Source organism: Oncorhynchus clarkii, chromosome 5, assembly GCF_045791955.1.
Source record: "Oncorhynchus clarkii lewisi isolate Uvic-CL-2024 chromosome 5, UVic_Ocla_1.0, whole genome shotgun sequence".
Classification (NCBI taxonomy): Eukaryota; Metazoa; Chordata; class Actinopteri; order Salmoniformes; family Salmonidae; genus Oncorhynchus; species Oncorhynchus clarkii.
In genome coordinates this window covers 65716851-65743295 of record NC_092151.1, presented here as the reverse complement: position 1 = coordinate 65743295, position 26445 = coordinate 65716851, and the positions used below count along the sequence as shown (strand labels likewise).

Here is a 26445-nt window from a genome sequence, read left to right as displayed (position 1 = left end):
GTTCCTAGACCGTCATTGAAAATAAGAACGTGTTCTTAACTGACTTGCCTAGTTAAATAAAGATGAAATAAAGGTGTAAAATATATATATATATATATCGATTTCCGATTGTTATGAAAACTTGAAATAGGCCCTAATTAATCGGCCATTCCGATTAATTGGTCGATCTCTAGCTTCTACTGGTCATTGTTTTCAGGCTGGTTGTTTTGGTGCTAGCTATATCTGTTTATATCCCTCTAGTGGTGTGGGGGCTGTGATCTGGCAAAGTGGTTGGGGTTACATCCTGCCTGTTTGGCCCTGTCTGGGGGTATTGTCGGACAGGGCCACAGTGTCTGACGACCCCCGTCTCAGCCTCCAGTATATATGCTGCAATAGTCTATGTGCCGTGGGGGCTGTCCTATCTGGTGAAATTCACCTGTCTTATCTGGTGTCCTGTGTGAACTTAAGTATGCCCCCTCTAATTATACCATCCTTCTCTCTCTCTTGGCCTCCACAATCACCTGACTTCAACCCAATTGAGATGGTTTGGGATAAGTTGGACTGCAGAGTGAAGAAAAAGGAGCCAACAGGTGCTCAGCATATGTGGGAACTTCTTCAAGACTGTTGGAAAAGCATTCCAGGTGAAGCTGGTTGAGAGAATGCCAAGAGTGTGCAAAGCTGTCATCAAGGCAAAGGGTGGCTACTTTGAAGAATCTCAAATACAAAATATATTTTCATTTGTTTAACACTTTTTTGGTGATTACATATGTGTTATTTCATAGTTTTGATGTATTCACTTATTCTACAATGTAGAAAATAGTAAAAATAAAGAAAAACCCTTGAATGAGTAGGTGTGTCCAAACTTTTGACTGGTACTGTGTATCTTAATTGACCGTGTTTTCATGAATTTGATGATATAATCTTGAAAGCCATTCAAAAGACCATGGACATGAACATGGAAGTATGACGTAGGAAAGCATCATCTGCACAGGGTATTCATATTCAAAACCCGAGACAACATCCTGGTAATTTGCCAGCTAGGAAAGATAGAAGAGAACGCTTAGAAACAAACGCTCTTTGTGGTTAACAGAAGCTATCGGTACGAACGGAGTGGTTTCTGAAGCCAATGTGGCATGTTGAATTCATTTTCTTAATAAATTTGGCTTTAGCATTTGAACTGTTTTGGCTATATGCTTTTATGACCCCATTCCAAAAGTTAAGACTCCGGAGCATGTACGTGCCTTCTGTACATGGTAGCATTAACCATTATTAGCTAGCAAAGATCGTAAAAATACCTAGCAAAACTAACGTTAGCTAGCTAAAATCTGGTGATCTCCCTCAATTTTAGCTAGCTGGCTAACGTTATACTGCATCTTAAGTCTATTTGACGACATCACAATGATGACAAAGGGTTTTCCAACCAATTTTTTTTTTCTTCCCTCAAGCCACTATAATGCACTTTTGACTAAATCTTCATCAGCGCCTATTGACAATGCAAAATAATGTTATAAAATGTACAACCCATTACGAGTGTAACATATTAATTTGACGGTTTATTGTCAAATATCGGTCATAGCCTACGCAACTATTTACTTTTTGAAAATGTGTTTCCGCCCGGTCTCGAACCGGGGACCTTTCGCGTGTTAGGCGAACGTGATAACCACTACACTACGGAAACTGAAGGCACGATGCTGCCTTTGGGTGTCATGTTGCCTGAAATTCTGTTAGTGGGGTGCTATTCTGTCTACATTCGAATGTTCGGCTTTGATATCTCGGTGGCTCTTTGAGTGCAGGTGTCAATTTAGGTCTCTTCTATAGACCCAGGATGTAGTTGAGGAGAGATTGTGGGATGGGATGAAAAGAGAGAAAGCAAATGTACCTATGGTAGGTGAAAATAAAGAGAAAAAGGAAATAAAGACAATACATCCGAGTTTTACAACAAGTTAACAAAAATACCTACATACAAGGGACAGATTGGTGCACCCAGGCATCAGTAATTGTCCAACTCAAGGTGTAGAATAAAAATGCAACCCCCTCCCAACGTAAAAAATACTTTCACATGACCCTCCCCTTGTACTGTAAAATAAATGGAACACCCTCATAGAATTAACTCAGAATAATGTTTATTGCTGCCATTTGACTGGAACGAACTACAAAAATCTCTGAAACTTGAAACACTTATCTCCCTCACTAGCTTTAAGCACCAGCTGTCAGAGCAGATTACTGCACCTGTACATAGCCCATCTATAATTTAGCCCAAACAACTACCTCTTCTCCTACTGTATTTATTTATTTTGCCCCTTTGCACCCCATTATTTTTATTTCTACTTTGCACATTCTTCCACTGCAAATCTACCATTCCAGTGTTTTACTTGCTATATTGTATTTACTTCGCCACCATGGCCTTTTTTTGCCTTTACCTCCCTCATATGGTACCCTTCCTGCAGGCTCATCCTGACATGACAATGCCACCAGCCATACTGTGCGTGATTTCCTGCAAGACAGGAATGTCAGTGTTCTGCCATGGCCAGCGAAGAGCCCGGATCTCAATCCCATTTAGTACGTCTGGGACCTGTTTGATCGGAGGGTGAGGGCTAGGGCCATTCCTCCCAGAAATGTCTGGGAACTTGCAGATGCCTTGGTGGAAGAGTGGGGTAACATCTCACAGCAAGAACTGGTAAATCTGGTGCAGTCCATGAGGAGGAGATGCACTGCAGTACTTAATGCAGCTGGCGGCCACACAAGATACGGACTTACTTTTGATTTTGACCCCCCCCCCCCCCCCCCCCCTTTGTTCAGGGACACATTATTCCATTTCTGTTTGTCACACTGAATAAAAATATAAACGCAACATGTAAAGTGTAAGTCCCATGTATCATGAGCTGATATAAAGGATCCTCACAATTCTCACAAAAAGCTTATTTCTCTCAAATGTTGTGCAAAAAAAATGTGTTTACATCCCTGTTAGTGAGCATTTCTCCTTTACCAAGATAATCCATCCACCTGACAGGTGTGGCACAACAAGAAGCTGATTAAACAACATGATCATTACAGAACATCTTGTGCTGGGGACAATAAAAGGCTACTAAAATGTGACGTTTGTCGCACAACAAAATGCCACGGATGTCTCAAGTTTTGAGCGAGCATACAATTGGCATTCTGACTGTAGGAATGTCCACCAGAGATGTTGCCAGATAATTTAATGTTAATTTCTCTATCATAACCTGCCTCCAACAATGTTTTAGAGAATTTGGCAGTAGGTCTGTGTGTTTTGGACATTGAAACTTAACAATAGCAATGTGTAGCTAGTCTTGTCCATTTGTTCAGCTCCAATGCCATGTTGATCATGTTCGATCCGCTGTCGGTTGTCCTACATACTTGACACGACTCTTTCAAGCCCCATGATGAAAGTGCCACCCTCAGCCCAGCTGCAATTATTTATCCGGTGTGATCATCTGAGAAATAAGAGGTCTGAAAGCCTTTGCTTTGCAGATACCAGTTGTTGTCAATGTAATGAATCGTGAGGCTAATGTATGGCCCTGTGGTCCGACTTGACGGCAGTGGTAGAGAAGAATGCAGCGTTACGGATTTCATTGACAACTCTGTCCCGACATTCTGTGTAGAGTTCTGGCTGACATATTTTGCGGAATTTACGGCTCGGGATCTCGTATCTTGGGTCTAGAGTTCGAATCAACTTTCTGAAACCATATTTCTCCACGGTTTGAATTGGTTCCATGTCTTTTGCTATGTGATATGTAATTGCACTCGTTATCTCATTCCATGCCCTGCTCTTCTTGTTATATGGAGTATCACTAACGAATGATGCCTTGAGTGATAGCTGAGTGCTGGTCTGGCTTGAAGATGTCTTGGGACGTGCTCCACTGCTCCGGGGATTGTTGCACACATTCTGGTAGATTCTTCATATTCATGCACATGCAGGGTTTCCACCTTAGGCTAGCACAATGTGTCGACACAACCTACACAGTACTGTTTGTTGGTCGAGGTCGGATATCTTAAAGCCCAACCAGTCCCAAAGGACAGAGGAAGCACCTTTTTTTTCGAACCAGGCCTTCGTCGTCCTGCAAATCAACCTCAATAGCGTTGTTTCCTTGTCTTCAGTAATCCTCAGCGCAGAAGAGTAAGCAAGCATTATGTTTTTAGTAAAATAAACTATTTGAACTAGCCCACTAGGCTGTATCATTCGACAGATTTTTTTTACGAAGCAAAAGCGCCTTATTTCATACATTTATTAATTTACCATGATATGCATGATATGGCACCACATCATACCGGTATTCACGTTCGTACCGGTATTCCGCCCACCCCTACTTCTTCAATAGAAATAGGTCCTGCCTCTCGCTAAATAGTATAAAGCAGATTATTCAATTGACGTTACTATCGGTCCAATATCATCTCTGTAAACACAGCTGCCACTTCCGCCAGGTCGCAGTTGCAAATGAGAACTTGTTCTCAACTAGCCTACCTGGTTAAATAAAGGTGAAATAAAAAAAATAAAATAAAAAACTTCATTATTGCCGTAAGATGCAGTTTATCATTGCGCACTGCGCTTTATTATGAGTGACAATTTTTCTACTTCATTGTAATTCTCTACCAGAAAGTTGATTGGCCCACTTTGATGTCACGTAGGTTGATACATTGCTATGTTTTCGTTGATAAAGCCCTTATACAAAAAGTCCCACTGTACCTAACATGATTACTACACTTTAGACATACGAGTTACCACACACAGTCTCGGGGATGGCTAGCTCTGGAAATTATTTTGGTGTCTACGGAGTTAGGTAAGTCAGGTTTTAGTTTCTTTGCAACTTATTTGTGGAACAATCTTGAAATAGTTCCTACATTTGATGTTTTGGTGCCTTGAAGCCACTTCAGAAGCTGATTGATGAACTTTTTACTGATGAATGTGTTTGTTTTTTATGACCGTGTTTTTATTTCTGTTTGCAGTTAGTATTTATTTTTTGATGTGTGCATTTTCTGTAATTGTTTTTAAACCCAAGGGCCAAATGGGCCAATACTTCCAGGAACGCCTATTTGAAAAGCAGTTTCTAGGCATCTTCATACTAAACAATCTTCGGTAGAACTTTCAGTCTAGCAAAAAGATCAGGTGCTCTCCCCTCACTCTTAGCTAGCTGGCTAACGTTATAATGCATCTTCAAGTCAATCTGACGACATCACAATGAAGACAACATGTTTTCCTCGCAACTTTTTGCCTCCTTTAGAAATGTAATTGTATTTCCAAGCTACTATAAAATCTTTATCAACGCCAGTTGACAATGCATTGAGTATAGTGTTCAGTCGGGAGTCAGTGACCTAAAGAATGTGCAACACATGAATACTGTATTTATTTGTTTATTTTTAGACAAAAGCTTTGGCCAAACACTTAGTTTTTTTTAGTTTAAAAAAAAGTGTTTCCGCCCGGTCTCGAACCGGGGACCTTTCGCGTGTTAGGCGAACGTGATAACCACTACACTACGGAAACTGTGCATGAAAAACAGAAGTACTCAAAATACACCTACTGCGCATTAAGTTAGCGTATGGACTACAGTAGCTTCTATAAAGCAGGGTCTCATTTCCATATAACTGTAGGTTGTTTTAAGAAATGCTGAAGACCGTTTTATATATATATATATATATAAAAGTTTATATTTTATTTGTTTACCTTTTTTAAAAACAGGGATTCACCGTTAAGACCAGGGTCTTTTTCGCAATGGAGCCCTGCACATACAATTCATACACAAAATCAAATACAAACAAAAATAAAGCACAACAATCAAGAAAAACAGAAACATTCCTCAGCACAGTTCCCCAATCAATATTTTAAAAGTTCCCGAGCGGCATCAGAGCGTCCACTTGCAGTGTCTTGTGCAGTTGGTTCCAGCAATGAGGTGCATTAAAACTAAACGCGGATTTACCTAATTCAGCGGAGACCCAACCCTGTAAGTGGTTTTGGTACCTCATGTTTTTTTTATACTTTAACAACAAAGTTAAGTAAATTGTAAGCTTGTGTAGTATATAATGCATGTATACGGTTCTTCTCATGATGTTTAAAGATCATATTCTACATTATGTCTTGCCAATTACTGAAGCGCTAAACGAACACAAATGTCCATCCAAGTAATGGTGAGGTTTCAGGTATATCGATTACAAATCAACATTGAAAAAAGATTAAAACAAAAATGTATCTCTCCCCGTCGGGGAATTGAACCCCGGTCTCCCGCGTGACAGGCGGGGATACTGACCACTATACTAACGAGGAATACACATACAAATCACAATGGTTTTTATAATACTGATCACTTATTTATCATTTTTGCATTTTATTTTTTTCATTACCTTTATTTAAATAGGCAAGTCAGTTATTAAGAACAAATTCTTATTTACAATGACGACCTATACCCGCCAAAACCCGGACGACGCTGGGCCATTGTGCGCAGCCCTATGGGACTCCCAGACACGCCCTGATCTGTTTCACCTGTTCCTGTGATTGTCTCCGCCCCCTCCAGGTGTCGCTTATTTTCCCCAGTGTATTTATCCCTGTGTTTCCTGTCTCTCTGTGTCAGTTCATCTTGTATGTTTAGTCAAGTTTAGTTAAAGCACTTCTGAATAAACTACCTTCTTATTTATCCTCACTCATCAATATTAGAATTAGAATTCCTAAAACCAGGTCTCAAGCATTGATTGTACTTGAGGCCCATGCTATTTCCACAGAGTTGGGTATGGCTGCCTTTTCCTGTTACTCTCCTTGCTTATGGAATAGCCTACAGACTAAACTTAAACTTGAGACTTGTCCCCCTTGCCCATTTTAAACATTTATTGGAGGATGTTTATTTTTGTATTTCTTGTAACTGTTTTTGCTGTTAGGGGAATAACCTGTGTGTAAATGTATTCTGCTGCTGTATTTTTGTGTGTTATCTATGATTGTTTTGTTTGTCTTGCTTAGCTTCTTAATCATTGTATCAGTTCACTGGTCACGATGGCAACACCCACCCGTAGCAAGCGCTCCAGCAGGTGTATCTCACTGATCATCCCTAAAGCCAACACCTCATTGGCTGCCTTTCGTTCCAGTTCTCTGCTGCCTGTGACTGGAACGAATTGCAACAATCGCTGAAGTTGGAGACTTTTATCTCCCTCACCAACTTCAAACATCTGCTATCTGAGCAGCTAACCAATCGCTGCAGCTGTACATAGTATATCGGTAAATAGCCCACCCAATTTTACCTACCTCTTCCCCATACTGTTTATATTTATTTACTTTTCTTCTCTTTTGCACACCAATATCTCTACCTGTACATGACCATCTGATCATTTATCACTCCAGTGTTAATCTGCAAAAATGTAATTATTCACCTACCTCCTCATGCCTTTTGCACACAATGTATATAGAATCTCTTTTTTTTCTACTGTGTTATTGACTTGTTAATCGTTTACTCCATGTGTAACTCTGTGTTGTCTGTTCACACTGCTATGCTTTATCTTGGCCAGGTCGCAGTTGCAAATGAGAACTTGTTCTCAACTAGCCTACCTGGTTAAATAAAGGTGAAATAAAAATATACTAATAATAAATTAAAAAACTGTATGTGTAAACATGTATACGCAGGGCCCAGCTGTAAAAGAGATCTTGGTCTCAGTCTGTGTTCCTTGTTGAAATAACAGCATAATAAATAATAATATTTTGTCTCCAATGTTTATTGAAAACAAAAATAAATGTGCATAATGAGCACTTGTTGTCTCTCAAATATATTGTTACAGTTGTTGGTTAGCTAGCTAGTGAATTTGAGACATTAACATTGACGTGACATCAGTTAAAACAACTCAAAACAAGACATGGTATCAAGAACAAGATAAAACTAGCTGACACGAGCCAGTTACGATTCCTTACATGGCAGCTTCTTGTCATTGTTCCTAGTCATCTGGCCATCCAGAATCACAACAACATACTGACTTCTGCCCCAATGAAGCATGCGCATTGTTTTTGTGACGCTAATCCATCTATTTTGTTATTATCCTCTCTTCCCTCTACCACTTCTTGTAGTATGTTTACCTTCTCCGATCTCTGTGGTTGACTCATAATGTATTTATTATGGATCCCCATTAGCTGCTGCTGGCAAAATTAAGGCAGTTATAACATTTTAAAAACATTACAATACATTCATAACAGATTAAACAACACACTAAGTGTGTGCCCTCAGGCCCCTACAACACTACCACATATCAACAACACAAAATCCATGTGTACGTGTGTATGGTGTGTATGTTATCATGTGTATGTATGCATGTGTCTGTGCCTATGTTTGTGTTGCTTCACAGTCCCCGCTGTTCTATAAGGTGTATTTTATCAGTCCCCCCCCCCCCCCACACAGTCTGAGCTGTGTGCTAGTCGTTTAAACAGACAGCTCAGTGCTTACAATATCTCTCACAAATACAAGTAGTGATGAAGTCAATCTCTCCTCCACTTTGAACCAGGAGAGATTGACATGCATATTATTAATGTTTGCTCTCTGTGTATATCCAAGAGCCAGCTGTGATGCCCTGTTCTGAGCCAATTGCACTTTTCCCTCTTTATGGCACATGACTGAACAGTAGGCCAGGTGCGACAAAACTAGAGCCTGTAGTACCTGCTTTGTCGATAGTGCTGTTAAGAAGGTAAAGAAGCCCTTTATTATGGACAGACTTGGTCAGTCAGGAAGTCCTGCTGCCTTTTCATACATATATTTTTTTTAGGTAGGTACATCATTATTTAAAGATGCACTATGCAGAAATTGCTCTGCCATTTCCTGGTTGCTAACATTCGAATAGTTCCCCTAATTTCAGTTTATGTGACAAAAAGAGAAAGTGTAGTTGCACTGTTTAATCTCTCTGCTAAAATGTTCATATTGTGCCACTCACAGTGGTGAGTTCTGTAGCTAGCACCCGTAATAAACCTAAGTGCGCAAGGATACGTAGCATCCAGCGATTTAAGTGTTGATGCCGTAGCATGCATGTAAATAATATCCCCATAATCTATAACTGACATAAAAGTAGCTTGCACAATTTGTCTTCTATTTGTAGAGGACAAACATGTCCTGTTTCTATAGAGGAAGCCAAGCTTGATTTTTAGCCGTTTACAAAGTTCGTCGATATGCATTTTAAAAGACAGTTTATCATCCAACCATATCCCTAAGTAGTTATATGCAGAGACCTGATTAATTTGAGAACCATCTAAGCTCGTAAATGCAAGTGTATTTTCAACCAACTATTTGAACCTATTAAAAATCATAAAATGTGTTTTCTTTGCATAGTTTACATGTCAACAATCTTAGCCAACCTTGTCTGTTTTGCCCCATAGTTGCGCACGTGTCGGTTTTGTTGCTCACCAACCAACTCTTCTATAAACCAAAATAACAAAGCAAAATAAACATATTTTGCATTGGCCGGGAATCGAACCCGGGCCTCCCGCGTGGCAGGCGAGAATTCTACCACTGAACCACCAATGCTTATCACCATATAGAAATCCAGTTGTATAAATAGTTCTATTCAACAATCATTTATGCATGGCAGCAGTTATTTTTGGTAAGAATACATGAAATACGGTACTCATCATTTCCGTCTCAATTGGACAACTGGAGAAAGATTAGAAATCAATAAAAACATCAATAGTATGACCACCAGGTGGCGCTCTAGCTCGGAGAAATAGCCTAAACCTGGGAGGCCAAAATAACTTCTCCACAAAACTGTTGCCACCACATCCATGACGTGCAGATTGCGCTACAGAGATGCAGCTTTCCAATCATGCAATTTCGAAAAAAATGTCTCCATAAAATGCTCAATCAAAACAACAGATAGATACAAAGTGACTGGGCTAATCGCAAGTGTATCCAATGGTTTAAATAAAACAACCTAATTATCGTTTTTGCATGTGATGGATTGTAATTATACACGGAGGTACAGAGCCTTCAGAAAGTATTCACACCCAATTGACTACATTCTGTTGTGTTACAGCCATGGGGTGAAAGTAAGCTCATATGGTCCAATATGGTGTCCCCAAAATAAATAGTGGGGGTATGCCGTACTGGTAAAACATGAGTTTATCACAATAATTCAAACTAAAATGTCAAGAAAGCTGTTGGCTATTACACCAATTGTTATCATCACAGCATGTCAGGCATGAAAAATTAACGAATGGACTTGAAAACTGGTGGAACCTATGCTCAACAATGCGATGTGGTTAAGACGAACATACTGACATTCTGCCAAGGCTGAGATGAGTGGCCAACAGAGATAAACAGACAACAGTGGACGCATAAATACTGGCCTAATGACAATCGCAAAATGTGATTACACCTTTTGGTGTTTTGTGTAACAGATGTCTCTTTTAGAGGTCAACCGATTAATTAGAGCCGATTTCAAGTTTTCATAACAATCGGTAATCTGCATTTTTGGACACCGATTACATTGCATTCCACGAGGAAACTGAATGGCAGGCTGACCACCTGTTACACGAGTGCAGCAAGGAGCCAAGGTAAGTTGCTAGCTAGCATGAAATGTATCTTATAAAAAACAATCAATCTTCACATAATCACTAGTTAACTATACATGGTTGATGACATTACTAGGTTAACTAGCTTGTCCTGCTTTGCATAAATCAATGCAGTGCCTGTTAATTTATCATCGAATCACAGCCTACTTCGCCAAACGGGGGATGATTTAACAAAAGCACATTGTGAAAAAAGCACAATCGTTGCACGAATGTACCTAACCATAAATATCAATGCCTTTCTTAAAATCAATACACAGAAGTATATATTTTAAACCTGCATATTTAGGAGGCAATATTAACTTGGGAAATTGTGTCACTTCTCTTGCGTTCATTGTACGCAGAGTCAGGGTATATGCAACAGTTTGGGCCACCTGGCTCGTTGCGAACTTATTTGTCCGAATTTGACATAATAATGACATAACATTGAAGGTTGTGCAATGTAACAACAATATTTAGACTTAGGGTTGCCGCCTATTCGATAAAATACAGAACGTTTCCGTTTTTGACTGAAATAATAAACGTTTTGTTTTCGAAATGATAGCTTCCGGATTTGACCATATTAATGACCAACGGCTCGTATCTCTGTGTTTATTATATTATAATTAAGTCTATGATTTGAAAGAGCGGTCTGACTGAGCGGTGGTAGGCGGCAGCAGGCTCGTAAGCATTCATTCAAACTTTACTGCATTTGCCCCACAGCGCTGTTTATGATTTCAAGCCTATCAACTCCTGAGATTAGGCTGGCAATACTAAAGTCCCTATTAGAACATCCAATAGTCAAAGGTTTATGAAATTCAAATGGTATAGAGAGAAATAGTCGATGCATCATAATTCCTATAATAACTACAACCTATAACTTCTTAACTGGGAATATTGAAGAACTGGGAATATTGAACCACCAGCTTTCATATGTTCTCATGTTCTGAGCAAGGAACTTAAACGTTAGCTTTTTTACATGGCACATATTGCACTTTTACTTTCTTCTCCAACACTGTGTTTTTGGCCTAGTCAGTCTCCAGACATGAACCCAATAGAAAATCTTTGGAGGGAGCTCAGCGACAGCCCTGAAACCTGAAGGATCTGGAGATGGTCTGTATGGAGGAGTGGGCCAAAATCCCTGCTGCAGTGTGTGCAAACCTGATCAAGAACTACAGGAAACGTATGATCTCTGTAATTGCGAACAAAGGTTTCAAATATTAGGTTCTGCTTTTCTGATGTATCAAATACATGCAATAAAATGCAAATTAATTACTTAAAAATCATACAATGTGATTTTATGGATTTTTGTTTTAGATTCCGCCTCTCACAGTTGAAGTGTACCCATGATAAAAATTACAGACCTCTACATGCTTTGTAAGTTGGAAAACCTGCAAAATCGGCAGTGTATCAAATACTTGTTCTCCCCACTGTATATACACACACATTATTTTTTTTTAAAACCTTTTTTAAAAACAAGGAGTCACCATTAAGACCAGGATATTTTTCGCAAGGGAGCCCTGCACGTACAATTCATACACAAAATCAAATTCAAACAAAAATAAAGCACAACAATCAAGAAATACAGAAGCATTCCTCAGCAAATAGTTCCCCAATCATTGCCCGAGCGGCATCAAAGCATCCACTTGCAGTTTATTTTGCAGTTGGTTCCAGAAATGAGGTGCATTAAAACTAAAAGCGGATTTACCTAATTCAGCGGAGACCCAATCCTGTGAGTGGTTTTGGTATCTCATGTTTTCTCATGTTAAGTAAGTTGTAAACTTGTGTAGTATATAATGCATGTGTACTGTTCTCCTTAAAGCCAATCATGATGTGTAATGATCATATTCTACATTTTCTCTTGCCCATGACAACCAATTACTGATGCGCATAACGAACACAAATGTCCATCCAAGTAATGGTGAGGTTTCAGGTATATCGATTACAAATCAACATTGAAAAAGGTTAAAACAAAAATGTATCTCTCCCCGTCGGGGAATTGAACCCCGGTCTCCCGCGTGACAGGCGGGGATACTGACCACTATACTAACGAGGAATACATCTGCAAAAACAGAATGGTTTTATAAAACTGCTCAACTAATTATCGTTTTTCCATATGTATGTACTTTTATTTAGGCTTTTCAGTTAAGAACAAATACTTATTTACAGTGACGGCCTACACTGGTCAAACCCGGACGACGCTGGACCAATTGTGCGCCGCCCTATGGGACTCCCAATCACGACCGGTTGTGATACCGGGTTGTAAATTATAAACGGAGGTACAGTGCCTTCAGAAAGTATTCACACAACATTTACTTTTTCTACATTCTGTTGTGTTTACAGCCAGGGGTGAAAAACATGTTTTCACTTTGTCATTATGTGGTATTGATTTTTAATCCATTTTGAATTCAGGCTGTAACAACAAAATGTGGATTAAGTCAAGGGGTTTGAAAACTTTCTGAAGGCACTGTAGCTAGCTAACATTTTTCATTTGGCACAATCTGAACATTATAGCAGAGATTAAACAGTGCAACTACACTTGCTCTGTTTGTCACATAAACTGAAATTAGGGGAACTATTTGAATCTTTGCAAACAGGAAATGGCAGAGCAATTTCTGCATAGTGCATCGCTCAATCAGACTGTTCTATCAAATCATAGACTTAATTATAACATAATAACACACAGAAATACGAGCCGTAGGTCATTAATATGGTCGATTCCGGAAACTATAATCTCGAAAACAAAACATTTATTCTCTCAGTGAAATACGGAAACGTTCCGTATTTTATCTAACGGGTGGCATTCATAAATCTAAATATTCCTGTTACATTGCACAACCTTCAATGTTATGTCATAATTACGTAAAATTCAGGCAAATTAGTTCGCAATGAGCCAGGCGGCCCAAACTGTTGCATATACCCTGACTTTGCGTGCAATGAACGCAAGAGAAGTGACACAATTTCACCTGGTTAATATTGCCTGCGAACCTGGATTTCTTTTAGTTAAATATGCAGGTTTAAAAATATATACTTCTGTGTATTGATTTTAAGAAAGGCATTGATGTTTATGGTTAGGTACATGATGGAGCAACGACAGTCCTTTTTTGCGAATGCGCACTGCATTATGCAACGCAGGACACGCTAGATAAAACTAGCAATATCATCAACCATGTGTAGTTATAACTAGTGATTATGATTGATTGATTGATTGTTTTTTAAGATAAGTTTAATGCTAGCTAGCAACTTACCTTGGCTTCTTACTGCATTCGCGTAACAGGCGGGCTCCTCGTGAGGCAGGTGGTTAGAGTGTTGGACTAGTTAACCGTAAAGTTGCAAGATTGAATCCCTGAGCTGACAACTCTATCGCAATTATCTCTCCGCTATTATTTAGAATTCATTAGATTTAGGTAACTGTCTCTTCTATGATCCAGTAATTTAAATACGACTCCATTCTCAATACGTTATTCCAGCGGACCATTTAGGCAAGACAACGTATTCCATCGAAATTGCCTCGCTATTATTTAGAATGAATTAGTCTTTCAATTTAACCTAAACAAGCTATTAAAACATTCCGTTAAACAAACACTAACAACAGTATCTTTCCAGGCAAAACATATCAATAGTTGTATTACAATCCGAAATTCTAATTTTAGTCTCTTGGTGCATAGTGACGGAGCCTCCACGCAAATAACCCTATTTATAATTGTCTGTAGTCGTAAAATTCGGCACGTACTACCGAGACAATTCCCAGAAAATAGCCCTAATTTAAAGGTCCAAGCGTTCCCCCAGCGAGGATTCTCCTTACTCTCCCTCTCTCTCTCTATCTGCAGTTTCGGTGATTGTGTCCTACTTTGTTACAATATTTGCAGGGTGTTTTACAGTCCCTGGCGAAATGTCCTGTTTTATTGCAATTAAAACACCGCTTCTTATCGCAATTGAAACACCGCTTCTCTCAGTCTCTGTCATCTCGTTTCTCTGTTTAAAATCTTTCCAGCTCTTTTACCAAGAGTGGCGATAAAATATTCCGTTCCTGTCTGATCTTTCTTACTTTTCTTTTCCTTGAAGCCTCCTTTATACTTGTCTACAATTATCCCGATAGTTACTGTAGTATGATCTACAATAAAGACGCGCGACCACGAGGTTCTAGCTCCAGCCTGTTTATTCACCTTAACCCTTGCATGTCCTACATAGGTACGGATGCCCCCAAGGGACATCCTACTACATCTTCCCCTCTCCCATGAACAAGAAATCAACATGCATAACCACTGAAGGATAACTGAAATGCAATTTGGAAACCAGTATTATTCTCTAACATGCTACTTCCCATCCTGAAACAGTATGAAAGCATGAAAGCATTAAATCACACAGTATGAACATTAACTTAGGTACAGTCTCTTTTTGCTGGGTATGTTCCCCAGCAGTATGTTTTCTCTTCAGGTAACATAGTCTTTCAGCCACTCTGGTGGCTTCACGTCCCTTTTTGGGCGCGCTTGTGGCTCCGTGAGCATTCTCTCTCCTTCACCCTCTTTTTGTGCATTTTGTGTGGCCTCGGTCTGTGTGGCTGGTAGATCTGGAAGAGCTCTGAGGTGTGTTTTGTTCCTTCGTACCTCTTCTGAGCCTGTGTCCACCACATAGGAGCGTGGGGCATTCGCTTTCCTCAGCACTATTGCTGGTGTCTTTGAGTTTGTAATCCACACGCGTTGACCTTCGGTCAGCTCTGGCCTCTCCTTAGCACGGTGTCTCCGATTAAAGTCTCCTGTTTGCGTTTGTTTCAGACGTTTGTCCCTCTCAGCAAAGGCCTTTCTGTTAGGCCATCGGGGTTTAAGCTGAGCCGGCGAGACAGGCAATGGGGAACGCAGCCTCCTGCCCATCAGGAGCTCGGCAGGCGACGGCCCTTGATGCAGTGGTGTAACTCTGTAAGCTAACAGAGCCCTGTATGGATCCTTGTTCTTTTTCAGCAGTCCCTTGACTGTTTTCACGGCTCTCTCTGCCTCACCATTACTCTGTGCATGGTAGGGGCTACTGGTCACATGTATGAAGTCATATTCTGCGGCAAAAGCAGAAAAGGAGCTCGCAGAGAACTGGGGAGCGTTATCTGTAACCAGGACCTCAGCGACCCCTTGCCTGGAAAAAAATTACTTTAATCCATTGATAACACCAGCTGATGTGGTTATGTCATTTTTCCAATAGAACATATCCGCCCCTACCTTTTGCCATGGCCGTTTTGGCAGCTCCGTTGCCATCATTGGCTCCGGATGACAAGGTTGACATTTTGTACAGATCTCACACTGGGCCACTAGCTTGGCAATCTGAGTACTCAGATCAAGCCATCACACTGACTGTTGAGCCCTCAGTCTGCATTTGGTTATCCCCATGTGTCCATCATGCACTCTTGTCTAGCATTTCTGGTTGTAGAGTCTCTGGGATAACTATCCGTTGTCCTTTCATGAGAAGGTCTCCATTACAGTGGAAGTCACTTTGGTGCACCCAATAGGGCTTCAGCAGCTGAGGCAGTTCCTCCTGCCTGGGCCATCCCTTTTTGCACTGCTGCACTATCTGTTGGCAGATGTGGCAGATGTGGTCTCGTTGTTGCTCCTCTGCAATCTGCTGCAGTTTGGTCTGAGATGCAGGTAGACTGTCCCTTATTGTATTAATGGACACCTGTACCTCACCTCTAGACATTGCTCCTCCTCTGATAATGGACGTTTAATTGTGGCCCTGGAGAGTGCATCTGCTGTGATCAGTGCCTTCCCTGGCACATACACCATCTTGTAGGTGAACCTCAGTAATCTGAGGCGGAAGCGCAGAATTCTGGGAGGCAAGTCGTCCAGTGCTTTTGTCCCTAACAGAGCCAACAGTGGTTTGTGGTCAGTCTCTGCTGTAAACTGCAGGGCAATAAGGTATTGGCTGAGCCTTTCACATGCCCATGTGATAGCCAACGCCTCCTTCTCCACTTGAGCATATCTTTGCTCTGTGTCGGATAAGCTTCGGGAGATGTATGCTATTGGACGCCACTCCACTCCAAAATCCGATCTCGGATCAGCTCTTCCCTGAGCGCGCCAAACTGACAATGTTCTGCTAGTTTGTGAACAGCTGTGATAAAACTGTCGGTGGTTTTACCCTGCTCGTGTTTGCGCATATTAAACCTAGCTCTCTCAAAAATAATGTTGTCTCCCTACAAAATGCGTTTCAAAACAGTCTTTAACGGCACTGTAGTTAAGTTTCTCTTCCTCGGTCAACGTTGAAGCATTTAATATATCCTCGGCTTCATCACCCAGTAGATCAGTGTATTAACTTGAAATGCCTCATTTTTCACGTTTACGCCTGATCCATTTCGGCCAGTTTTGAATGTCAAAACAAACAAAATTCTCCGGGGGACTAATGTGAAATCCGTCCGCACTAGCCACTGGCCTGTCCGTGTTTGCGCCAGAGCCCGTTGAACTTGGAGTCGCAAACCCTGAAATCCCGCCAGCTTCTTCCTCTTGCAACATGTTGCTTAGCAGTAGCTTAGTCCTTGCTCGTTAGCTAGCAAAATAATTATATGCGCTGTTTTATCTCCAACACTGTGCCCTCCCTGCTTTAAAACAGCCTGAATGTATGATTTACTTGGTACCTCCTTCACGTTTATGTGAATTTTAAAACCACTTCTGACACCATGTAGTATGATCTAAAATAAAGACGCGCGACCACGAGGTTCTAGCTCCAGCCTGTTTATTCACCTAACCCTTGCATGGCCTATATAGGTACGGATGCCCCCAAGGGACATCCTACTACAGTTACCATTATGTGTACTGAGCTCCTTTCTTTTCTATTCCTCCTCTGTCTGGCTGTAGGCACCTGACCATTTTCTCTGTTCTGCCTTTTACAGTGCATGCATGGTTCCTCACACTCCTTAGCCAAAGGTCCTGGCTTGCTACAGTTGTAACATTTTCTGTTCTCGGGTTCTATCCATTTTCTACTCTCCATGTTACTATTATGGTTATTATGCTTCTCCTCACAATCTATGTGTATGTATTTCTATGATCTATGTATGTGCTCTCTTTAATCTCTCAATCTATGTGGGTATCTCCTTTCGTGGAATAGTCAGACCTATTTTGCACCTATGTTGCTAAATTCCTTTCTTGAAACTTTATCTATAGTGGTGTCGATCGGACATTAGGTTTCACCCATTTACAACTATAAGCTATTTTCCAGGGGTCGTAAATCCCTAGTCAGCAGCCTATTTTTCTGTTGTTGCGTGTTCTTTTGACGTGAATGTCTCGTATCTCACTCCGCTATATTAGGTTTCCCTTCTTTCTCCATTTTTTGGACATTATTTCAGTATTTGTCTTTTGAATCGGATCTATGGCTAATTCAGGGTTGTTAATTGAACATTTAAGTTATTTGTTCGCATATAATTACCGTCCCATCTCACAAACCCATCTCACAAAGCAATATCCTCACACTTTAGGATTTTATTTAGGTATGTCTTTTGGATTGGGTCTAGGGCTAATTTACCACATGTTAATTAACCATTTAAGTTTTCCTATTTGCACAAACTCCTCGTCCTATCTCACAGCACCTATTTATATCACTTGCTAATAACCTCTCGGCCATCCCTCAAATAACCTTTCGGCCATTCCTCACAGACCTCAATTATTAAGCTATTTTTATTTATGGTAGTGCACATGTACCTCAGGTCATTGCGGACCTGCTCCCTCAATCGATTTTTGGTTAATACACAAAGTAAAAGCCTCCTAGTGAATCTGTTTAGAATAACCAAGCTCCTATTATTGATATATTCTAAGTATTTAGAACATCAAATCAAAGATATCTTAAATAATTTCCCCAAATTTGTGAATAAATATTACTGACCTTGTCTTGAAGACTGGGAAAAGCAATGTTGATTGGATCCCGTCACCGTCTCTGCCGACCTTAGGTATATACCGGCGTGTTATGGAACCCCAATGTCAGGGGACAGGTCTTTAAATTATGGGTCAATGACCCGCCCGTGCACGGTATTTCGGCGTGGTACCTTCGGACAGACAGAGGCCCAGTCTACAATAGTCGAATGTTTATTCACAGGAACGTTCTGAAGTCCACAATACAAAGACATCCATTTTATAGCGACGCACATACTTCCACACAAACAGTAGGTATCCTGCACACATACTGTCTCCCTACCCAGCCGACATAGATTACAGAGACCGTGAGAAGCACTCCCTGTCCTCCCCCAAGATTGGGGAGGCCGTGAGACCAAATCTCTCAGTGGCCCCTGGCCAAGGTCGGCACTGAATTTTGCTCAGACAGTCTGTGTTTAGACCCCCATCATTAATTAATTATGATTCTAATCAATTTCATACAATTATATGGTATCATGGTTGAGTATTCTAATAATTCGTTTAAACCTATAAATTCCATCAACACTGATGCATGCAGTAGAATCAGATTGAGAAAAATTAACAGATACAAATACACCTTATGGAACAGCAGGGACTGTGAAGCAACACAAACATAGGCACAGACACACGCATGCACACACATGATTACATACGCACAATTTACACACGTACACATGGATTTTGTGTTGTTGATATGTGGTAGTGTTGTAGGGGCCTGAGGGCACACACTTAGTGTGTTGTGAAATCTGTTATGAATGTATTGTAATGTTTTTAAAATGTATAACTGCCTTAATTTTGCCAGAGCCTAGGAAGAGTAGCTGCTGCCTTGGCAGAAGCTAATGGGGATCCATAATAAATACAAATGAGTCAACCACAGGGATCGGAGCAGGTAAACATACTACAAGAAGTGGTAGAGGGAAGAGAGGATAATAACAAAATAGATGGATTAGCGTCACAAAAACAATGTGCATGCTTCAATGGGGCAGAAGTCAGTATGTTTTTGTGATTCTGGATGGTCAGATAATTAGCAACAATGAGGGAATCGTAACTGGCTCGTTTCAGCTAGTTTTATCTTGTTCTTGATACCATGTCTTGTTTTGAGGTGTTTTAACTGATATCACGTCTATGTTAAAATGACAAAAATTCACTAGCTAGCAAACCAACAACTGTAACAATATATTTTAGAGACAACAAGTGCTTATTATGCACATTTATTTATGTTTTCAATAAACATTGGTGTTACGTTCCCTAGTTGGTCTGATCATCTTGCCACCTTGAAACGTGTGTTTCAGCGGTTGGAGAATGCTTCTTTAACCCTCAATTTGGCCAAGTGAGAGTTTGGGAAGGCTACTGTGACTTACTTAGGGAAGCAGGTGGGACGAGGTCAAGTGCAAACACCAGCTGTTAGTTACAAACTCCTTCTGCAACTGGATAAAAAACAGTGTTCCTTTGTTAGGAGAGAGCTTCTTGGATGTCCTGTGTTGGTTGTTCCTCAGAGACGGAATTGTTTAACTTATTTTGTAGTTGCTACTTCTGAGGTATGTGTGTGCTCAAATAGGACTTAGTGGTTTTGATTATTGAAATTGTTCACTTTAAGTTTGTATTATCCTTACCCGCACCTACAATCACATACCTCTTTTACTCCATGGAGTTGTGTGTAGCAGGGTGTTGCGTTCCCTCCTCCAAGAAGCGTGTGTAACAACTGGAGACAAAATATAGTTTACATGTCAACAATCTTAGCCAACCTTGTCTGTTTCGCCCCACAGTTGCGCACGTGTCGGTTATGTTGCTAAACAACCAACCTACAAATAACATTGTAACCGAAGCAAAACATGTTGATGCATTGGCCGGGAATCGAACCCGGGCCTCCCGCGTGGCAGGCGAGAATTCTAAAATTAGTGTCCCGCTCCTTGAAAGCGGCAGCTCTAGCCTTTAGCTTGGTGCGGTATTTTAACTGATGTCACGTCTATGTTAATATGGCAAAAATTCACTAGCTAGCTAACCAACAACTGTAACAATATATTTGAGAAACAACAAGTGCTCATTGTGCAAATGTATTTGTTTCAATAAACATTGGAGACAAAATATAGTTTACATGTCAACAATCACGTGTCGGTTTTGTTGCTCAACAATCAACCCTTCTACCAAAATAACATGGGTGACCAAAGCAAAACATTTTAATGCATTGGCCGGGAATCGAACCCGGGCCTCCCGCGTGGCAGGCGAGAATTCTACCACTGAACCACCAATGCTTACCCCTACATACAAATCTAGGTCGATAAATAGTTCTATAAAACAGTCATTTCACCAAATTATCGTTTTTGCATGTGATGACTTGTAATTATACACGGAGGTACAGAGCCTTCAGAAATCCTTCACACCCAATTGACTACATTCTGTTGTGTTACAGCCATGGGGTGAAAGTAGGCTCATATGGTCCAGTAAATAGTGGGGGTATGCCATACTGGTAAAACATGAGCCAATCACAATAATTAAAACTAAAATGTCAATAAAAGTGTAGGCTATTACACCACTTATTATCATCACCGCATGTCAGGCATGAAAAATGAGCAAATCATCACCGGATGTCAGGCATAAAAAATGAGCGAATTGACTTAATATCAAGCTACTATAATGCACTTTTGACTAAATCTTAATCAACACCAATTGATAAATGCATTGAGTATAACGTTCAGTCGGGAGTCAGTGTCCCAAACAATGTTCAAAACAATATTGTATTTGTTTGTTTATTTTCAGAAATTTGCCATAGATTAACATTACAATTTACTTTTTGAAAATGTGTTTCCGCCCGGTCTCGAACCGGGGACCGCGTGTTAGGCGAACGTGATAACCACTACACTACGGAAACTGAACACATTTAGCAGAAGTACTCAAAATAAACCAACTGCATATTAACTTAACCTATAGCATACAGTACCTTCTACTTTTAAACGTCACCATTAAGACCAGGGTCTCTCGCAAGGGAGCCCTGCACGTTCAATTTATACACAAAATCAAATCAAATACAAACAAAAATAAAGCACAACAATCAAGAAAAACAGAAACATTCCTCAGGAAATAGTTCCCCAATCAAGATTTTAACATTGCAGAGCGTCAAATTGCACTGTATTTTGCAGTTGGTTACAGCAATAAGTTGCATTTAAACTAAAAGCGGAAAAACCTCATTCAAAATCAACATTGAAAAAAAAGCCTTAAACTATAAAATGTCCCTCCCCGTCGGGGAATTGAACCCCGGTCTCCCGCGTGACAGGCGGGGATACTGACCACTATACTAACGAGGACTACACATACGAAATCACAATGGTGATTATATAACTGATATCATTTTCGCATGTGATGTGTTGTAAAGAGATACAGTCACCCTTGAAGCATTGTTACCCATGGCTCCACAAAAGCCACAGGATTTTAGCTCGTCTGATAGGCTTGCGTCACTGGGCAGCTAAAGGCTGGGTTTCCCGTCGTAGTCCGTAAAAGAATTAAAATTAAAATTAGTGTCCCGCTCCTTGAAAGCGGCAGCTCTAGCCTTTAGCTTGGTGCGGTATTTTAACTGATGTCACGTCTATGTTAATATGGCAAAAATTCACTAGCTAGCTAACCAACAACTGTAACAATATATTTGAGAAACAACAAGTGCTCATTGTGCAAATGTATTTGTTTCAATAAACATTGGAGACAAAATATAGTTTACATGTCAACAATCACGTGTCGGTTTTGTTGCTCAACAATCAACCCTTCTACCAAAATAACATGGGTGACCAAAGCAAAACATTTTAATGCATTGGCCGGGAATCGAACCCGGGCCTCCCGCGTGGCAGGCGAGAATTCTACCACTGAACCACCAATGCTTGGTAATAGATAAAAATCTAGATTTTAAATCTATTTTGATAAAAATATTTATTTATTTGTTTTTATTTCACCTTTATTTAAACTTGGTAGGCAAGTTGAGAGCAAGCTCTCATTTACAATTGCGACCTGGCCAAGGTAAAGCAAAGCAATTTGACACACACAACAACAGAGAGTTACACATGGAGTAAAACAAACAAACAAAAACAAGTCAATAATAGAGTAGAAAAATAAGTCTATGTACAATGTGAGCAAGTGAGGTGAGATAAGGGAGGTAAAGGCAAAAAAGGCCATGGTGGCGAAGTAAATACAATATAGCAAGTAAAACACTGGAATGGTTTATTTGCAGTGGAAGAATGTGCAAAGTAGAGATATAAATAATGGGGTGCAAAGGAGCAAAAATAAATACAGTAGGGAAAGAGGTAGTTGTTTGGGCTAAATTATAGATGGGCTATGTACAGGTGCAGTAATCTGCTCTGACAGCTGGTGCTTAAAGCTAGTGAGGGAGATAAGTGTTTCAAGTTTCAGAGATTTTTGTAGTTCGTTCCAGTCATTGGCAGCAGAGAACTGGAAGGAGAGGCAGCCAAAGGAAGAATTGGTTTTGGGGGTGACCAGAGAGATATACCTGCTGGAGCGCGTGCTATAGGTGGGTGCTGCTATGGTGACCAGTGAGCTGAGATAAGGGGGGACTTTACCTAGCAGGGTCTTGTAGATGACTTGGAGCCAGTGGGTTTGGCGACGAGTATGAAGCAAGGGCCATGAAAATATATCAGCTTAAACAAAATATAGATTTTTGGAAAACTCTGCCTATCTCCTTGGTTGGTCGTATAAACGCTATTAAAATGGTTGTCCTACCCAGGTTTCTTTACCTCTTCCAATGTCTACCCAATTTCATACCACAAAGCTATTTTAAGAAACTGGATTCAATAGTAACTCCATTTTTATGGGATAACAAAGCAGCCAGAATTTCAAAGAAGCATTTATGCAAGTACAAAATAGAGGGCTTTGGGCTTCCTCACTTTAAACTGTATTATTGGGCTGCTAATCTGAACATTGTGTCTTTCTGGAGGGAAAGTTTACCTGCGACGAGACAGAAGAATATGCCTGCATGGCTTTTGATTGAGCAGGCCTCCTGTCAACGTTCCTCACTCCCTGCACTTGTTAATAGCCCGTCATATGTGAAAAAATCCACTTATGACTCTAACCCAGTCATTTGTCATACGCTTAGGATCTGGAAACAGATTAGGTATTTTCTTAACATACCCACTGTATACATTGACAGCCCGATTTGCCTGAATCATGCTTTCCACCCCGCATTGGATGATGTGGTGTTTTCACAGTGGAGGGAGAAGGGGCTCACAACAATTGGTAGTCTATACATAGATGGTCAGTTAGCTTCATTTCAACAATTACAGGGAAAGTTCAACATGCCAACAACACATTTTTTCAGATACCTCCAAATCAGGAATTTCGTAAAGACACATATCCCACAGTATGGCATGAAGCCAAATAGTCCTACATTAGATAGCTTGATCCTTGTCAAACCCCATTCAAAAGGGTCGGTTTCTAGACTGTATGATGTGCTACAGGCCCACATAGAGGTATCCGCAGACACCATTAAAAGGGCTTGGGAACAAGAACTTGGGTCAGAAATCTCAGATGAGGACTGGGTAGAAGCTCTCAGGAATATAAACCACAGTTCAGTGAATGCCAGACACAAACTTGTACAGTTTAAGGTGATACACAGGTTACATTACTCAAAAGTAAAACTGCATAAAATATTCCCGGACACCTCACCACTGTGTGAGAGGCGCAAGCAGGATGAGGGGACGTTGACCCACTTATTCTGGACATGTCCTAAGTTACATGTTTACTGGGCTCTCATTTTTGATTACTTATCTAGAGCCTTTGATAGAGTTCTAGCCCCAGACCCATTGACCGCTCTGTTTGGTACAGTTGATGGGAATAACCACGAAGGGAAAGCTGTCTCTCTTTGTACTCTATTAGCCAAAAGGCTCATATTGCAATTTTGGAAACTGGAGACTGTACCTACCTTTGAAATGTAGTTACAGGATTTAGGGAATGTAATACATATGGAAAAGATTTGATACAATACCTCCAATAGAAGTCCAATGTTTTACAAAATATAGCAGCCGATACAGGATAAATGGTCTAGTCTCGCTTCATAACTGGGGTGATCCGCTGCTACTCTGTGCTGTACTCCACTCAATATTTATTTTTGGCTTAACTACACTGCTTGTAATGACTATATGCTGTCTTCTTATACACGTACCACCTAATAGGATTTTGTTTTATTTTGTGTATGTGTGAATTAAGTTTTGTTTTGTCCTCTAAATTGGCCATCCCATTCAACAGTACAATGAATGTCATTGTTAGTATTGCTGTCTTTTTTATTTGATTTTTTATTGTAAAATAATAAACATATTATGAAGCAAGGGCCAGCCAACGAGAGCGTACAGGTCACAGTGGTGGGTAGTATATGGGGCTTCGGTGACAAAACGGATGGCACTGTGATAGACTGCATCCAATTTATTGAGTAGGGTATTGGAGGCTATTTTGTAAATGACATCGCCGAAATCGAGGATTGGTAGGATGGTCAGTTTTATAAGGGTATGTTTGACAGCATGAGTGAAGGATGCTTTGTTGCGAAATAGGAAGCTAATTCTAGATTTAACTTTGGATTGGAGATGTTTGATGCGAGTCTGGAAGGAGAGTTTACAGTCTACAGCAGCGATCGGTTGAAGAGCATGCATTCAGTTTCACTTGTATTTAATAGCAATTGGAGGTCACGGAAGGAGAGTTTTATGGCATTGAAGCTTGCCTGGAGGGTTGTTAACACAGTGTCCAAAGGGCCAGAAGTATACAGAATGGTGTCGTCTGCGTACTGGTGGATCAGAGACTCACCAGCAGCAAGAGCGACATCATTGATGAATACAGAGAAGCGAGTCGGTCCAAGAATTGAACCCTGTGGCACCCCCATAATGTAATCTAACATGTATTGACTCAGGGGTGTGAATTACAGGTGTGAACGTTTAATTAAAAATATATATATTTTACCAAATTAAAATCAAATCAAATGTATTTATATAGCCCTTTGTACATCAGCTGAAATCTCAAAGTGCTGTACAGAAACCCAGCCTAAAACTCCAAACAGCAAGCAATGCAGGTGTAGAAGCACGGTGGCTAGGTAAAACTCCCTAGAAAGGCCAAGTATAGCCCACAAAGATCTCCGCCACGTCACAACCCAAGGGGGGGCGCCAACCCAGACAGGACGATCACATCAGTGACTCAACCCACTCAAGTGACGCACCCCTCCTAGGGACGGCATGAAAGAGCACCAGTAAGCCAGTGATTCAGCCCCTGTAATAGGGTTAGAGGCAGAGAATCCCAGTAGAGAGAGGGGAACCGGACAGGCAGAGACAGCAAGGGCGGTTCGTTGCTCCAGAGCCTTTCCGTTCACCTTCCCACTCCTGGGCCAGACTACACTCAATCATATGACCCACTGAAGAGATGAGTCTTCAGTAAAGACTTAAAGGTTGAGACCGAGTCTGCGTCTCTCACATGGGTAGGCAGACCATTCCATAAAAATTGAGCTCTATAGGAGAAAGCACTGCCTCCAGCTGTTTGCTTAGAAATTCTAGGGACAATTAGGAGGCCTGCGTCTTGTGACCGTAGAGTACGTTTAGGTATGTACGCCAGGACCAAATCAGAGAGATAGGTAGGAGCAAGCCCATGTAATGCTTTGTAGGTTAGCAGTAAAACCTTGAAATCAGCCCTTGCCTTGACAGGAAGCCAGTGTAGGGAGGCTAACACTGGAGTAATATGATAATTTTATTTGGTTCTAGTCAGGATTCTAGCAGCCGTATTTAGCACTAACTGAAGTTTATTTAGTGCTTTATCCAGGTAGCTTGAAAGTAGAGCATTGCAGTAGTCTAACTTAGAAGTGACAAAAGCATGGAGTAATTTTTCTGCATCATTTTTGGACAGAAAGTTTCTGTTTTTTGCAATGTTACGTAGATGGAAAAAAGCTGTCCTTGAAACAGTCTTGATATGTTCGTCAAAAGAGAGATCAGGGTCCAGAGTAACGCCGAGGTCCTTCATAGTTTTATTTGAGACGACTATACAACCATCAAGATTAATTGTCAGATTCAACAGAAGATCTCTTTGTTTCTTGGGACCTAGAACAAG

At 40.6% G+C, this 26445-nt stretch overlaps 8 non-coding genes across 8 annotated transcripts; all 8 read right to left on the bottom strand.

Annotated features, from left to right (window-relative positions):
- Nucleotides 1-1584: 1584 nt before the first annotated feature.
- On the bottom strand, nucleotides 1585-1657 carry trnav-aac (transfer RNA valine (anticodon AAC)). The gene has a single exon. It is a non-coding gene; the product is annotated as a tRNA-Val (tRNA).
- A 3749-nt stretch (nucleotides 1658-5406) lies between these two features.
- trnav-aac (transfer RNA valine (anticodon AAC)) lies at nucleotides 5407-5479 on the bottom strand. Its single transcript has one exon. It is a non-coding gene; the product is annotated as a tRNA-Val (tRNA).
- A 705-nt stretch (nucleotides 5480-6184) lies between these two features.
- On the bottom strand, nucleotides 6185-6256 carry trnad-guc (transfer RNA aspartic acid (anticodon GUC)). Its single transcript has one exon. It is a non-coding gene; the product is annotated as a tRNA-Asp (tRNA).
- A 3146-nt stretch (nucleotides 6257-9402) lies between these two features.
- On the bottom strand, nucleotides 9403-9473 carry trnag-gcc (transfer RNA glycine (anticodon GCC)). Its single transcript has one exon. It is a non-coding gene; the product is annotated as a tRNA-Gly (tRNA).
- Nucleotides 9474-12476: 3003 nt separating this feature from the next.
- trnad-guc (transfer RNA aspartic acid (anticodon GUC)) lies at nucleotides 12477-12548 on the bottom strand. Its single transcript has one exon. It is a non-coding gene; the product is annotated as a tRNA-Asp (tRNA).
- An 8005-nt stretch (nucleotides 12549-20553) lies between these two features.
- On the bottom strand, nucleotides 20554-20624 carry trnag-gcc (transfer RNA glycine (anticodon GCC)). Its single transcript has one exon. It is a non-coding gene; the product is annotated as a tRNA-Gly (tRNA).
- Nucleotides 20625-21602: 978 nt separating this feature from the next.
- Nucleotides 21603-21674, bottom strand: trnad-guc (transfer RNA aspartic acid (anticodon GUC)). Its single transcript has one exon. It is a non-coding gene; the product is annotated as a tRNA-Asp (tRNA).
- A 493-nt stretch (nucleotides 21675-22167) lies between these two features.
- trnag-gcc (transfer RNA glycine (anticodon GCC)) lies at nucleotides 22168-22238 on the bottom strand. The gene has a single exon. It is a non-coding gene; the product is annotated as a tRNA-Gly (tRNA).
- Between the last annotated feature and the right edge of the window lie 4207 nt (nucleotides 22239-26445).